Raw genomic sequence first — 13725 nt, 5'->3', positions numbered from 1 at the left:
CACCCATTGCCTAAGGAGTATACTCCTATTTGTTTTTCCGTTGGAGTTGTTTTCCTCTCTTTTAATCTGCTAAGATAATCAAGTTAACAGAATTATATATAGAGCAGTAGTCCCAAACTATTTTCAATCCAGCAATTGATTGGTTTCAAAGGAATCAACTGAAAAATTGTTAAAACTTACAGATGCCCAGATGCCATCCTTGGTGATTCTAATATCTGATTTGGCATACATGATACAGCTTGTTTAATTATAAAAATATGTTTGTGTCTGAACCTACATAAAAGGAGAGAATATAATGTAATGAACCAATATATATCCCTCACTCTGCTTCAAGAATACTCAACATTAGGCCAGGTGCAGTGGCTCATGCCTGTAATCCTAGCACTTTGGGAGGCTGAAGTGGGTGGATCACCTGAGGTCAGGAGTTCGAGACAAGCCTGGCTAACATGGTGAAACCCTGTCTTTACTAAAAACACAAAAATTAGCCAGATGTGGTGGCAGGCATCTGTAATTCCAGCTACTTGTGAGGCTGAGGCAGTAGAATTGCTTGAACCTGGGAGGTGGAGGTTGCAGGGAGCTGAGATCGCCACATTGCACTCCAGGCTGGGTGAGAAGAGCAAGACTCTGTCTCAAACATTTTGTTAATCTTTTGCATATATCTTTCCCTTCCTCTTTTCTTGCACTAAAGCTGAGATTGGCAAACTATAACCCTGTAGGCCAAATGCAACCTGCTGCCTGTCTTTTCAAAATTGAGATATAACTAATATAACTAACACATCATAAAATTCACTCTCTTAAAATATACAATTCAGTAGCTTTTAGCATTTTACTACATTGTGCAACCATCACCATGATCTAATTCCAGGGCATTATCATCACCCCAAAAGAAACCCCACACTCACTAGCAGTCACTCATTCTCCCCCTCAACCAGCCCATGGCAACCAATAATCAACTTTGTCTCTATGGCTTTACATACTCTGGATATTTCATGTAAATGAAATTATACTATATGTGGCTTTAGGTGTCTGGCTTCTTTCACTTAGCTTAATGTTTTCAAGGTTTGTCTGTGGCAGAATGTATCAGTACTTTATTCCTTTTCATGGTTGACCATTTCACATTTTGTTTATCCATTCATCAGTTGGACAGCTGGGTTGTTTCCATATACATTTTCAATTCTATTGGGTATGCACGTAGGGTTGGAATTGCTAGGTCATATGGTGACTATCGTTTAGCTTTCTGGGGAACTGCCAAACTGCCAAAGTGACTGCACCATTTTACATTTCCACCAGCAATGTTATAAGGCTTCTAGTTTCTCCAGATTCTTGCCAATATTTATTACTGTTTATCTTTTTGATTTTATACATCCTAGTAGGTGTGAAATGGCCTCTCATTGTGTTGATTTGCATTTCCCTAATGACTGTTGAGCATATTTTCATCTACTTCTTGACCATATGTATACCTTCTTTGGAGAAATGCCTACTCAAATCTTTCATCCAGTTTTTAATTGGGTTATTATTATTATTATTTGAGACAGAGTCTTTCTCTGTTGCCCATGCTGGAGTGCAGTGGTGTGTTCTTGGTTCACTGCAACCTCTACCTCCTGGGTTCATGCAATTCTTGTGTCTAGCCCCGAAGAGTAGCTGGGATTACAGGTATACCTGAACATGCCCAGCTAATTTTTGTATTTTTAGTAGATACGGGGTTTTGCCATGTTGGCCAGGCTGCTCTCGAACTCCTGGCCTCAAGCAATCCACCCAGGGTCTCCCAAAGTGCTGGGATTACCAGTGTGAGCCCCTGTGCCTGGCCTATTTTTTTAACTATTAAGTTGTAAGAGTTCTTTATATGTTTCAGATACTAAACTCTTTCCAGATAAGTGATATGCAAATATTTCCTTCCATCTTGTGGGCTGTATTTTCACTTTCTATCTTGATGGTGTCCCTTAAAGCCCAAAGTTCCAAATTTTAATTATTTTTTCTTTCCTTGCTTGTGCTTTAGGTGGGATATCTAAGAAACCATTGCCTAATTCAAAATAATGAAGATTTACATGTATGTTTTCTTTTAAGAGTTTTATAGTTTTAGTTCTTATACATCTGATTTTTTTAAAACCTTATCATGTACTTCTAAGGTACAACTAATTTTAGAAAGTAAGAGTGAGTAGATTGATAGCCTCCTCCCAGAGTTTAGAGAAAGCTATTAGCTTTGGTACACAACTTTACCCAACATATATATGTTGGATGATTGGGACTTTTTAAAATCTACTTTATGGTTTTTTTGCTCTTTTGCAGCAGACAGCTGAGTTGTCCAGAGAGCTGATTTTGGAAAGGCATATATTACTATTTAGGTAAATGGTCAGCTCTTAGTATCAGCAAAATAAAATACTCCAAACATGTTTAGGAGGAGCCCCTTACAGTCACAAGTTTAAAAACACAGACTGTTAACTTAAGACATTTTCTATATATAGAGCCCCACAGTTCTGACACAGGTATTTGAAAATATAGAGAAAAGGAAGCAAAAATCAGCAGTTGGGACTTAGTTTCCAACCAAGGGAGGATGGCATGGATGGCTGCACTTCCTTCATTTGCAAGCACAACCACAAACCATCAGTTGCTGGTTGACAGTTTGTTCTGGAGATGTTGAAGCCAGTGGTTCTCAAACTTGAGTAAGCATTAGAATCACCTGGAGAGTTTATAAAAACCCAGATTCCTGAGCCCCATCTGCAGAGATTTTGCTACAGGAGGCTGGGGTGGGGCCATTAATTTGCATTTCTAATAGGATTCCAGATGATGCTGGCCCTAAGATCACGCTTTGAGTAGCACTACTTTAAATAAATGGGCCGACCCTCTTGCTCTGGTGCTTACCAAACATTGACCAAGCAAACATTAAGTTAGGTGACTCTCCTTGGTGATGAATGTTATAACCATCTACTGAGAAATTCAAGAAGCTATAAGTATCCCAACTTCACTAAAATTTTTAACCATTGGTGGTGTCATTTTTTTTGTTAAGACAGAGTCCCACTCTGTCACCCAGGCTGGAGTGCCGTGCGGCTATCTCAGCTCCCTGAATCCTCTGCCTCCCAGGTTCAAGCCATTCTCCCACCTCAGCCTCCTGGGTGGCTGGGATTACAGGCACATGCCACGACACCTGGCTAATTTTTGTATTTTTAGTAGACACAGAGTTTCGTCATGTTAGCTAGGCTGGTCTCAAACTTCTGATCTCAGGTGAGCCACACTTCTTGGCCTCTCAAAGTGCTGGGATTACAGGCATAAGCCACTGTGCCCAGCTGGCTTATGTTCTTTTTCTAAACATCATTTGTTCATTTAGAAAAGTGTCTTTATTTTAATAAATCGAGCATGGACTATTTAAATTACTTTTTTACCTGATATTTTTTGGTATTTGATCTTGCTCAATGTGTGTGGACATCAGTTATGGGTTAGGAATGCTACTCAGGAACATCTACTGTGTTTGTGATAATGTATTTGACTTGTGGCCAAATGGTACTCTTGAGAGATGTGGTTGTGACTTTGACAGATTGAGCCAAAGTTAAATTCTGATGAAGTGCAAAGGAATTTTATCAGTCCCAGAATGATTGCCAGCTGTGTTGGGCAAACGAGTGATTTTCCAAAAATGTCCAGAGCAATCCACATATATTCTATCACTGCTACTTCCAATTTCTTCAAAGGCCTGCCAAAAGCTTCATTTTCCTACTTTCCGTTATTTCCAAAACCACAGCTTAAACCTGAAAACCAAATGGGAAAGTGTATTCCCACCTGTTACAAACCAGCAATAACAGAACACAGCGAACAGAAGAGAGTTTCGTCTTGCTGATGTCACAGGAGGCAGAAGGAGGCCTCGGCTTGTTTGGCTATTCAGTTTAGAAGATAAGTACACAATTTACTGTTGATACGTTGAGAAAATTCAAGAACAGAGAGAAATCTGACAGTCTGGCCATAAGAAGACATTTTTGCATTTATCTTCTTATAATCATATCTGAAGTCAGATAATTATGTTTGGAGAGAAATAGAACACTTGCTTTAAAAAGAAAAAAACCAATGTTCTATGCTGACTCCATCCCCAGCATCCTCGCAGCAGGTCTATTGTACCTTAAGCTGTGCTCATTGGCAGGCTCTAAGCCTCTGTCCCCCAGATCACCCATGGGAGGGATCCAGTAACTTTCACTCAGCAGCTCTTGCACTGCTCCCAGGAGGAAGGAAGCAGTTTCTTTTAAACAGACTGCAACACATCCCAAAGGAAAGCCAGTTATCTTAGTGTCCATATGTCCACAAGAGGAAAATGTGTGTCTAGCATTTTAATCCCAGTGAGTGATAATTAGTCACTAGGCTTTAAGAAGTTTGACACTGTTATTCCTCTCCCCCTTTTCTCAATTGCAAGGGTAATAACTGCATTTGCACAGAAATCATGCTAACTGGCTAGCTACTTCATTAAATTACCATATGATTCTTATTTTATGGGTACAAAATAGTTGATCTTAGTGAACCAGCAACTGGGAAACTTAGGAGGCAAATTAGAGCAATTACTAATAAATTATACATATGGTAACTAACAATTTGTCTGTCACCTAGAAATATGAGAAAAAACTGCCAGACTCCCTGGCTTTGCAATTCTGAACAAGTCTTTTCATTTTTTTCTTCTCCAAGACCAAAAGCTTTCATTATCCACGAGTTACACCACTACTCTTTCTGCTTTCACAGAGTCCAACATTTATAATACAAAGTTAGGAGTACGAGTGGGATTCCTGCTCTGTTTGGAACAGAGTGTTTGAGTGCTTAAAAAGAACTGAAAAAAAAAAATCCCCAGAACCTCAAATCACCCCCTAAAAACCAAGAAGTGAGTTTCACTTTAGCTTTCCCTATGTACATTCATGAAAGAGATAATGGCAAGAAGTAGGGGCAAAGTATCTGTTCATTCATAATCACTACTGTGCTTCATTTCTGGGCGAGGCAGTCTGATGAAATTAAAGGAAGTTGTGTTACAAGTCATGTGCAGTTATAGGGGAGGAGGTGAGATGAGGTCAATTAATAAGATATGATCTTTCTCTTCTCTTCCTGCTTGTCTCAGCCAGGCCTCGGGTGTGCCATTCAACATGAAAGGTGTTGATGCCATTCATTAATTGAGGGCCGGATTCCCCCATCAGCATATTCCTCCCACCTGAGACTGCTTTACCTCCATCCACTTCCATCCCTAGCAGGTTTCATTTTCTGCAGCTGCTGTCAAGAGCTACTGGAGGAAGAGAGAGGTTTTAACAACTGCATGCTCAAATTTATTCTCACTGGCCTCCTGTTTGAAGGAAGTCCAGTATCTAGACCCTGGAGGTTGAAACAGGATGTAAAAAAACATCAAAAAAAAAAAAAAAAAAAACCTCTGCATATTTGAGAGAGTTGTAATACCCATCCCAAATATATTCCAGCAATGGAGAAAAATTTGATTTCTATAAAATTTATGTACCACATTTCTCCCCATACCCAACAAAAAGTATGTGCTAATGTCTCTATATCACATGATATTATATCAGTTTAAAATATTGTTTTTCTTTGCCTTTGTTCATAGTCTCATTTTCACTTTTACTTATAATTTTAACATTTTTCCCCAGGCTCTTTATTCAGTTATTTTTGCTGTGTGCCTGAATATAGGACATAATTCCATGTCACCAATATCTCCCTTGAGAAGCACTGATGTTAAGTAGAATAAAATGTAATCAACACTCATTGTTTTCTACTAGAGAAACAGCAGGGTTTAAAACAAAACCAACCTTGCTACTAATTCCAAACACCCTTCTAAATAACTCCGGGTGCCATTTCACAACTTGACCTGCATAGTTCCTTTGGGCTGCCGTGGGAGTTGTGACTATTCTGTGTCCACTTGATTGCATGCTGAGTCACATTAACCCAGTAAACACATTCTATAGCAGCCTGTAGTTTGTGGAGGTCTGAGCACAACGCATGGAATTTCACCTCTATTCTCTGGGGCTTCCACCAGATGGAGCAATCCAGAATTAGAGTTTCCACCTGTAGGGGAGGCGCCTGCAAACCTGGCAGCTCCGAGGTCACAGTGCTCTTGATTCAGGCCACATCTGAGCTCACCCAGCTAGATGCTAAACAGACAATTGCAGAAGTGCAGAAGGTGGCAGAGAGCATTTGGGGGCAACGATCCTCAACCCTCACATTCCTTTTGCCTAAATTGCATTGTAATGACCATCTAGTTCAGTAGTGTTAGGAAAAAAAAATGTGGATTACTGCTTCTGTGCAGTTATAAAGCAGTAAGTTATCTGTATTAGTAAGAACATATATACATTTCTGTAGTTCATCACCATCCAAATTGCCTAAGGTGATGGCTGTAAAGAACATTATTTTCAGGCATTAAATACAAGTTAGAGACTGAAGGATCTGTAAGAGGAGTAAATACTTTATATCCAGAATATTAAGCAGAATCTATTTTTTTAAAGTGAGGTGCCCAGAATGAAGAAAAAAATGGATGGGGACCCTTCCTTCCCTCAAGCAGGAGATTGCTGGGAATGGTGGTCCAGGCCCCTGGCCCCCATCCTTTCCTGTCAAGGCTACACTACGTGAGGCTAAAAAAGTCCTGGAGAAAACCACTGCAGGAGGGAGAAGCCTTCCCAGTGTGTTCTACTTCTGAATTCTGTTACTGGACCAAAAGAGTGCTCTGCTCTCCTCCTCCATATTTTTTCATTGTTGCTCTCTGGGTAATCAGTGGCAGAGAGAAAAATAAGTAACGTTTCCTGATACTCTTGCCCTTGTATTTTGTTCAAAACTCTCTGTTACTAAGGAAATGATTAGGAACCTCAACTGGAGGTTCTGAAATCAAAATCATTGTACTGATCAAAGGTAGGGTCTTTCTAGCACTGTTTGTCAGATGAACTCATTTAAAAGTGGATTTCAGGTAGTCTTGACTAAGATTTCAGATCACCACATACAAATTACAGAGACTGTAGTTACTCAGACAATAAGAAAGTATGTCTCTTTTTGTAACCTAAACTCCACTTCTTAAGTTTTTTGCATGTTCAGTCATGCTTTGAGCATTACTTTATTCCAACAAATTAAATTTATCTGTGACTTAACAGTCTTAATGAAAAGCTATGTAAATTACATGTGACAGCTGAAGTAATCTGGCTACCATTCATTCTTCAATCTATTTTTAAAGTGGGATATAATATTCTAACAATAAAATTTTACTATTACATTTTCATGTGTTCACATATATAGTGAAAAAAATTTTTTTAAGTTTTATTTTCTTTTTAATTGACACAAAATTATACATATTTATAGGGTAAAATAGAATGTTTTGATACATGTATACACTGTACAATGATCAAATTAAGGTAATTAACAAATCCATCACCTCAAACATTAATCATTTCTTTGTAGTAAAAACATTCAATATACTCTCTTCTACCTATCAAATTATTTTGTAATTTGTGTAATAATTCTGGTAAAACAGCATAAGCTGGGGTTATATTTCCTCATCAGTCACATTCTGCTAATGCCAGATGCCCTGGGAAGCTCTTCATTGCCATCCTGGAGGGATGTAGAATGTGGTGATGAGGAAGCCATTCTCTCAGGTACAGCAAAGGCACAGTCTGTTAGCAACCCACATGAAGGGCAGTAGACTTCTAAATAGTGGGCTGAGGTTCATGTGGGTGAAGCTAAAACCCAGAACACTTTTACTGGCTAAAAATCATGATGATTCAAAACTCAAACCTTCACATGGATGCACCCAAAGTGAATCAACAAAATTTAAAGTCCTTTAAATAGATCAATCTTCTCTAACTAGAAAACGTACCTCATTTCTTCCCTTTGCCGTGTCATATTCCCAGTACGCCTGTGTCAATGCCTCTTTGGGTTTCTGTCACTCCCTTTGCAGCTGTTCTTTTGTTCCTGTCTCTCTTTTGTGGCTCCCCAGGGTGATGTGCAAAAAAAACAAACAAACAAAAAAAAAAACCTCCTTCAACCAGGTTTCCACTGTCTTTTTTTCCTCCTTAAGATAATGTTCTCCTGCTATCACCCAGGGAATGACATAGAGGGATATTTCTCCTTCTATATTCATGGGGCTGAGGCACATGTTCATTCTTTTGTTAATCTTTTCTTTTCCCCGGTTAAGATACATTTTTGTTATGTCCTCTACAGGACAAGTCTGGGTGTCCATACTATGGTGTGGAGGAAGGACCTTGAGGATAAAATCATCCACAGCCCAGTGGAGTTTGCATGACTCAATCAATTTCATTCTGCAATTTTGCCAGCACTGAACCTGGGAATCATTCTGTTTTCTTGTTAGCTTACTCTGGCTTCAAATCTAGGTCCAAGTCAAGCTGTCTTTCAGCTCTTCTGCTACTTGATCTCCAGGTTCATTGCTTCTGCTTTGGGCTACCTCTGCATTCTTGCAGAGCCATGTTATCCTCTGCTGGGTACTCAGCCCCTCTGTGATTTCCACAAGGCTGAGCCTCTTGGTATTTCCTTCCTATCTATCTAGAGGAAGCAAATACCTCTTCACATCCTTGACCCACCCTGGGGCCACCTCAAACCTGGGGTGGCTGATTAGCTGTCTCCCCACCCAGCTGAGGTTACCATGACTTCCTCCTATCTCCTGTCCCTGAGGTCAGGAACTGAAATGACCCAGTCTCCTTCAGGAGCCCACTCTGATATCTACAGTTGCACATATGGCCCCTGGCTCTCTCCCCTTCTGGGAATCCTTGCCCTGATCCTGGCAGCAGGGAGAGCCCCACTGGGTCCTCCACCTGCTCACCTGGCAGGCAGCCTACGCATCCTGCCTGGGAATGCCCCCACAGTGGTGCTTTCCTCATCTGGTTTACATCACTGATCCTGGGTTTGCTTCTTGGTCTCATCCTGCAAGACAATTCTTAGGAGCTCTGAAGAGAAAGGAAGGTCTATGTATATGAGAGGTGACACCTGCTCTGAAGACCCTGCTATCTGGCCACATTTGGAGGCAAGGGTTTTATCAGTTTTGGCCAGAATGCTCTCCACCCAACATAATCAGCACGTACATGACTGAAGGCAGAGCTCTGCTCTAGGGCAACATGTTTTGGGTCCGAGGCAAATCGCAGATACAGAGGTGCTGTGAGAATCACATGAAGACACTGCTGAGGTTACTGTTGGCCTGTACAATGTCCTTTTTCCCTTTATATAAGGATCCCAAGGCATAGCTTCATTTAGTAGTGGCTTATATAATTCCCCTCTTGATTCCCCTCTTTGCCTTGGCTGCTGGAAAGCTTAGCACCAAACCTGAAGGTCACCTAGGGCACAGAATAAACATGAATGAATTTTTATAATAAACTTAATCACTGGTCCATTGTATATTCTCCATTTTTTCACTTCTTCCCTAACCCCATCCCCTCTAGTGTGCTAACCACCTTAAGCCCTTCCTAAATCAAGGCATGAAATGAATCAACAAACATAAAATAAGGTAAACAAACAGAAAAACGAGGTTTTGTGGAAAACTGAAACAGAATCTCTTTCACATAGTTGCTAGGAAGATAAATTTCTAGAGAGCAATAACTACTAACTGTTACAAGGCATATACTCATGACACAGAAATATCAATTCCAGAAATTTATCCTACAGTCATACTCATATAAGTATGCAATATATGTTTGATTGCAGCATTGTTTGTAACAGAACAGAGAAAAAGAAATAAGGTAATTGTCCAGGAATGACTAAACATAGCACGTTGCATGTATACAAGGCAACACTATTCAGCCATTCAGAAATGAGAGATTAATATACATGTCTTAACATCAAGGATGCCTTCAATGTATTCAGTAAAGAACAAAGACATTTGTGATTAGGGGTACAAACAAAAATCATCATTGTTAGCACAGAGGCTTTCTCATAATTCAAGGCAGTATTAAATAACTAACAGATATGAGAAAGTGAAATTAGAGAAGTTGAGGGAACTACATTCTCTGAATTAGCATAAGTACAGTGCAAGAGTGTGGGGAGGGCAGGTGGAGCCAATGAAAGATGAGGGGCTGGCCCCCAAGAGAAAGGCTTTGGCAGTTGAGGATTGTATAATGGGAATCTTGTGATGTTTTATCTTCACGTGGTGAGTTTTCTTTTCACTTTGCCCCTAAAACCCTCAGTAAAACCTATTTTATTTTCCAATACTTTTGCAGCTGGATTTGTTTTGGAGGGAACTGATCAAGTGCTACACCTGACCTAAAGGCCAGAAAGGGCCAAAGACAGAGACTACCCATAATGACCAGCCCAACTCGGGTCACCAACAGATCATGCAGAATCAGTTCTGGACATACTAGGAATGAAATGTTGAAGAGTAGGAAAAGGGGCGTCGGGGTGGGGGGAGTACAAAAAGCCAAACCAACCCTATGTGAAAGGATGTAACATTTACTGGCTTAGTAAATGTTAAGGTTTCTTTTCAAACCTAGATGACAGATAGAGATTTAGGAAAAAGGAGAAAGGATCACAGGAGAGAAGATAATGTGTCAGAGTGGCCACTGTCAAGCACGTGACAGACACATGAAGTACTCCTTCTGACTACTTTAGTTGTTTTAGGGATATCTACATTATCTGAGAGAAGAAAAAAAATTGTTTTCTTTGTTCAACATTCCCCTTACTGCCCACTTGCCCTCTCTGCAACTCAGCTTTTTGCCTTCACACAGAACTGCCCTGACCGTTTCTATGGGACTCTCTCCTTCTTCTGAAACTGATCACCTCTTTGGAGCCACTGTTTCTATGTCTTGTGTGACCAGCCCAGTGAGGAACTAAATGGAGCAGCCCCATGGATGGGCTTCTGGGGCTCTCCCTGGAATGTTATGCAAACTATTGTGTGCATACATTTTGAACTATCAATGAGAAGAATCCCATTCCAGATGTCAAGAACCTCGGATTTAGAAGCCCGACATGGAACTCCTCTAAGAAAAATTCTATTATCTTATTATTGAAAACTTTCGTTACCTCTGTCCTATTTAGATATATATATATACATGTTTATTTCTCAAGGTAGGTATTGCACATGAACTTTCCTTAATTTAACATGATGTTGTAATATCCTGTGGCTTTATCAGCCCTATTTACATTTCAGCAGTACATTCTGAGAGGCTTTTCTTTAGGTCACTGACTCTATTTGTTAGCCCAAAATATACGTCCTCAACCAGACTGAGGCTGTTTAGGACATGAGCCACATGTTCTGTGTTTTTGTATTTCCAAGGCCTAGCACAAAGCTTGGCAAACAGCTGGTACTTAATAAATAATAAGAGCTCAAAATAACTGGATATTCAGAGTATGTCACACACTGAGGTGTTTGTGATTTCATTCCTTATTTGATAGGTGAGGAAAATGAAGTCCTAAATGCAGATCCAATATGGGAAGACTCTAAACCCTTGATGTCAACCACTCTATAAATCTTGTTAAAGGAATGAATGCTGAATGATGGCTAACACTTTCCATTATGTAGGTCAAGACACTAAGTATCAGCATGGGGGCAGAGGAGCTGCATCAGGAACTCAGGTCACCTGTCTTCCATTTAAGTATGTTTTTCCTTAGACTTTTCTAATTTTGAAATGGTGTTTATTCCTTATTAGAAATGAAAGTGAAATCCTGTATACCAACTGAACTCATTTCACTTGTCTTTGATTCCAGAACTCTTGTGTATGATAATCTTGTTCATTAGTGGATCAAATTTCATATTGACACGGAGATGTCACCACAGACATCCATAAGGAAAGCAAAATCTTTCCTCTTCTGTGCACCTTCTCTTGTTGAGGATGCCAAACTCAAAAGCCTGCAGCAACCAGTAGATACCGGAAGTGACAACTGGGCCAGTTGTGAACTGGGGCAGCCAGGAGGGAGCCCTAATCCATTGTGAAGGGAACAGCCACTCCTTGGCCTTACTTCATCATTATCACTTGAGAATGTGGGCTTAAAATTCTTTGGAATTTTAAGAGAAGCCAGAAATACAGATTTTATGTAGAATCTCTTGAGTTTTAGATGTTGATAATTCATTCAAATATATATATATTTTTTGAGATGGAGTTTTGCTCTGTCACCAGGCTGGAGTGCAGTGGTGCCATCTTGGCTCACTGCAGTCTCTGCTTCCTGGGTTCAAGTGATTCCCCTGCCTCAGCCTCCCAAGTAGCTGGGACTACAGGTGTGCACCACCACACCCAGCTAATTTTTTATCTTTTAGTAGAGACGGGGTTTTACTATGCTGTCCAGGATGGTGTCAATCTCCTGACCTCGAGACCTGCCCTCCTTGGCCTCCCAAAGTGCTGGGATGTATTACAGGCTCGAGCCACCCCATCCAGCCTCAAATATTTTTTAAAACCTAGTATAGGCCAAATAAAACACATCTATGGTTTGGTGGGCCTGTGGGCCACCAGTTTGCAAACTTGGTTTCATCTGGAGGACATCCAAGACCATATTCTTCTACGGGAATGGAAGAGAGGTAAGATTAGTATTTTCAGTTTTTCTGTTTGTTAGTGTCTCTACAACAAAATTTAGTGAGGGAAGTGGTGAAAAGAGATGTTAAAATTGTTTTTAGACTATATGTGGATTTCAAATATTCCTTCCATGGCCCCAGACTGAAAGTCAAGAGCAGGTGGTAACAGTTGTATGTGGCTACCTCCCTTAAGCCACCAGTCAACTTTCGTGCTGCACAAAGGATCAGCGTGGTAAGCACTGACACACGACTTCAGCCTTCTTCAGACTGATTGTTAGTGTGCAGGACTCTGCTGAATTTGCAGAAAAATCCATAGCCTGCCTTTTGCCCTCTTACATTGCATATGCTTCTGATAGGCAACAAATTGGCCTCCAGCAACAAACAATGAATGACTACTTCCCAGGTGTCTCTGCATAGTCACTGTCCAGTGAGGAAGAAAAGCTTTTCAGAATAATGGACCTCTCCTAGTAGGGGAACATCTACTTCTGCTTTTACTCAAGCAAGCCTGTGCAAAACATTGACTAAGCTTGCATCCATTCAGGGATTAACTAATCCAGCACATGAGCATCTTGGGCTCTTGGCCTGCTTCTTGGACCACACATCCTCAGGGGCTGCGATGGAGGAAGCCACGAAAACCCTAAGTTAGCAAGATGAGACTTCTGAGACCTTTAAGAATTTGTTCCCACTCCAGATTTAAGTGTGTTTGGAGATAACTTTCCTTAAGACTTACATTCTTTAAAGACATTAACGAAATGGTTGTAGGATATTAATGTACTTTGCAAGGCTTTGGGAAATACTAAACACAGTGTTCTCTTCAAAGTGAAGGTGTTATATACACATTTAGTTTGAAGAGAGATTTATGCTTATGCATGCACAAAATTTCCCTCTCACTATACCAGCAAATTGAGAACTGTCCAACCTTTTTTTTTATACAACAAAGGAAAATATGACATCAAATACCTAAGCCAACAGTAACAGAGTACTGAAGTGGGATAATATCAAATATTATGTTTGGAGTGAAATTTAGTTCTTCATATGCTGCCAGGCATGCTCTTTTTAATTTTACCAGAAGAACACATTACTTGACTACTATGGTATTTAGAATCCCTATACTGGAATATTCCCAAAGTTTTTTTTTTTTGGGAAATATCTAGGGCTGTTTCCAAAACAGCACTTTCTAATTTTGTTAACACCTTCCTACCTTCCTTTCCTTTTAAGTTAACTTGATAGATTATGCCTTTCTTTCTAAGCTTCAGGTTACTCAGACTTTTCAATACCCA

At 40.1% G+C, this 13725-nt stretch overlaps 1 protein-coding gene across 3 annotated transcripts in view; it reads right to left on the bottom strand.

The window, feature by feature from the left end:
* The window catches only part of MARCHF3 (membrane associated ring-CH-type finger 3), a 151622-nt gene that overhangs the window by 92426 nt on the left and 45471 nt on the right, over window positions 1-13725 (bottom strand). The window contains exon 2 of one of the 3 annotated variants that reach the window (XM_078364940.1): window positions 9036-9284. The exons of 1 other annotated variant lie outside the window; for it this stretch is intronic. The gene's annotated coding sequence lies outside the window, so the exon portion shown is untranslated. One more of the 3 variants, XM_078364941.1, reaches the window with a different exon arrangement.

Source organism: Callithrix jacchus, chromosome 2 (assembly GCF_049354715.1).
Source record: "Callithrix jacchus isolate 240 chromosome 2, calJac240_pri, whole genome shotgun sequence".
In the NCBI taxonomy this organism is placed as follows: Eukaryota; Metazoa; Chordata; class Mammalia; order Primates; family Cebidae; genus Callithrix; species Callithrix jacchus.
The sequence above is the reverse complement of the archived record's forward strand: the minus strand, read 5'-3'. Positions and strand labels throughout refer to the sequence as shown.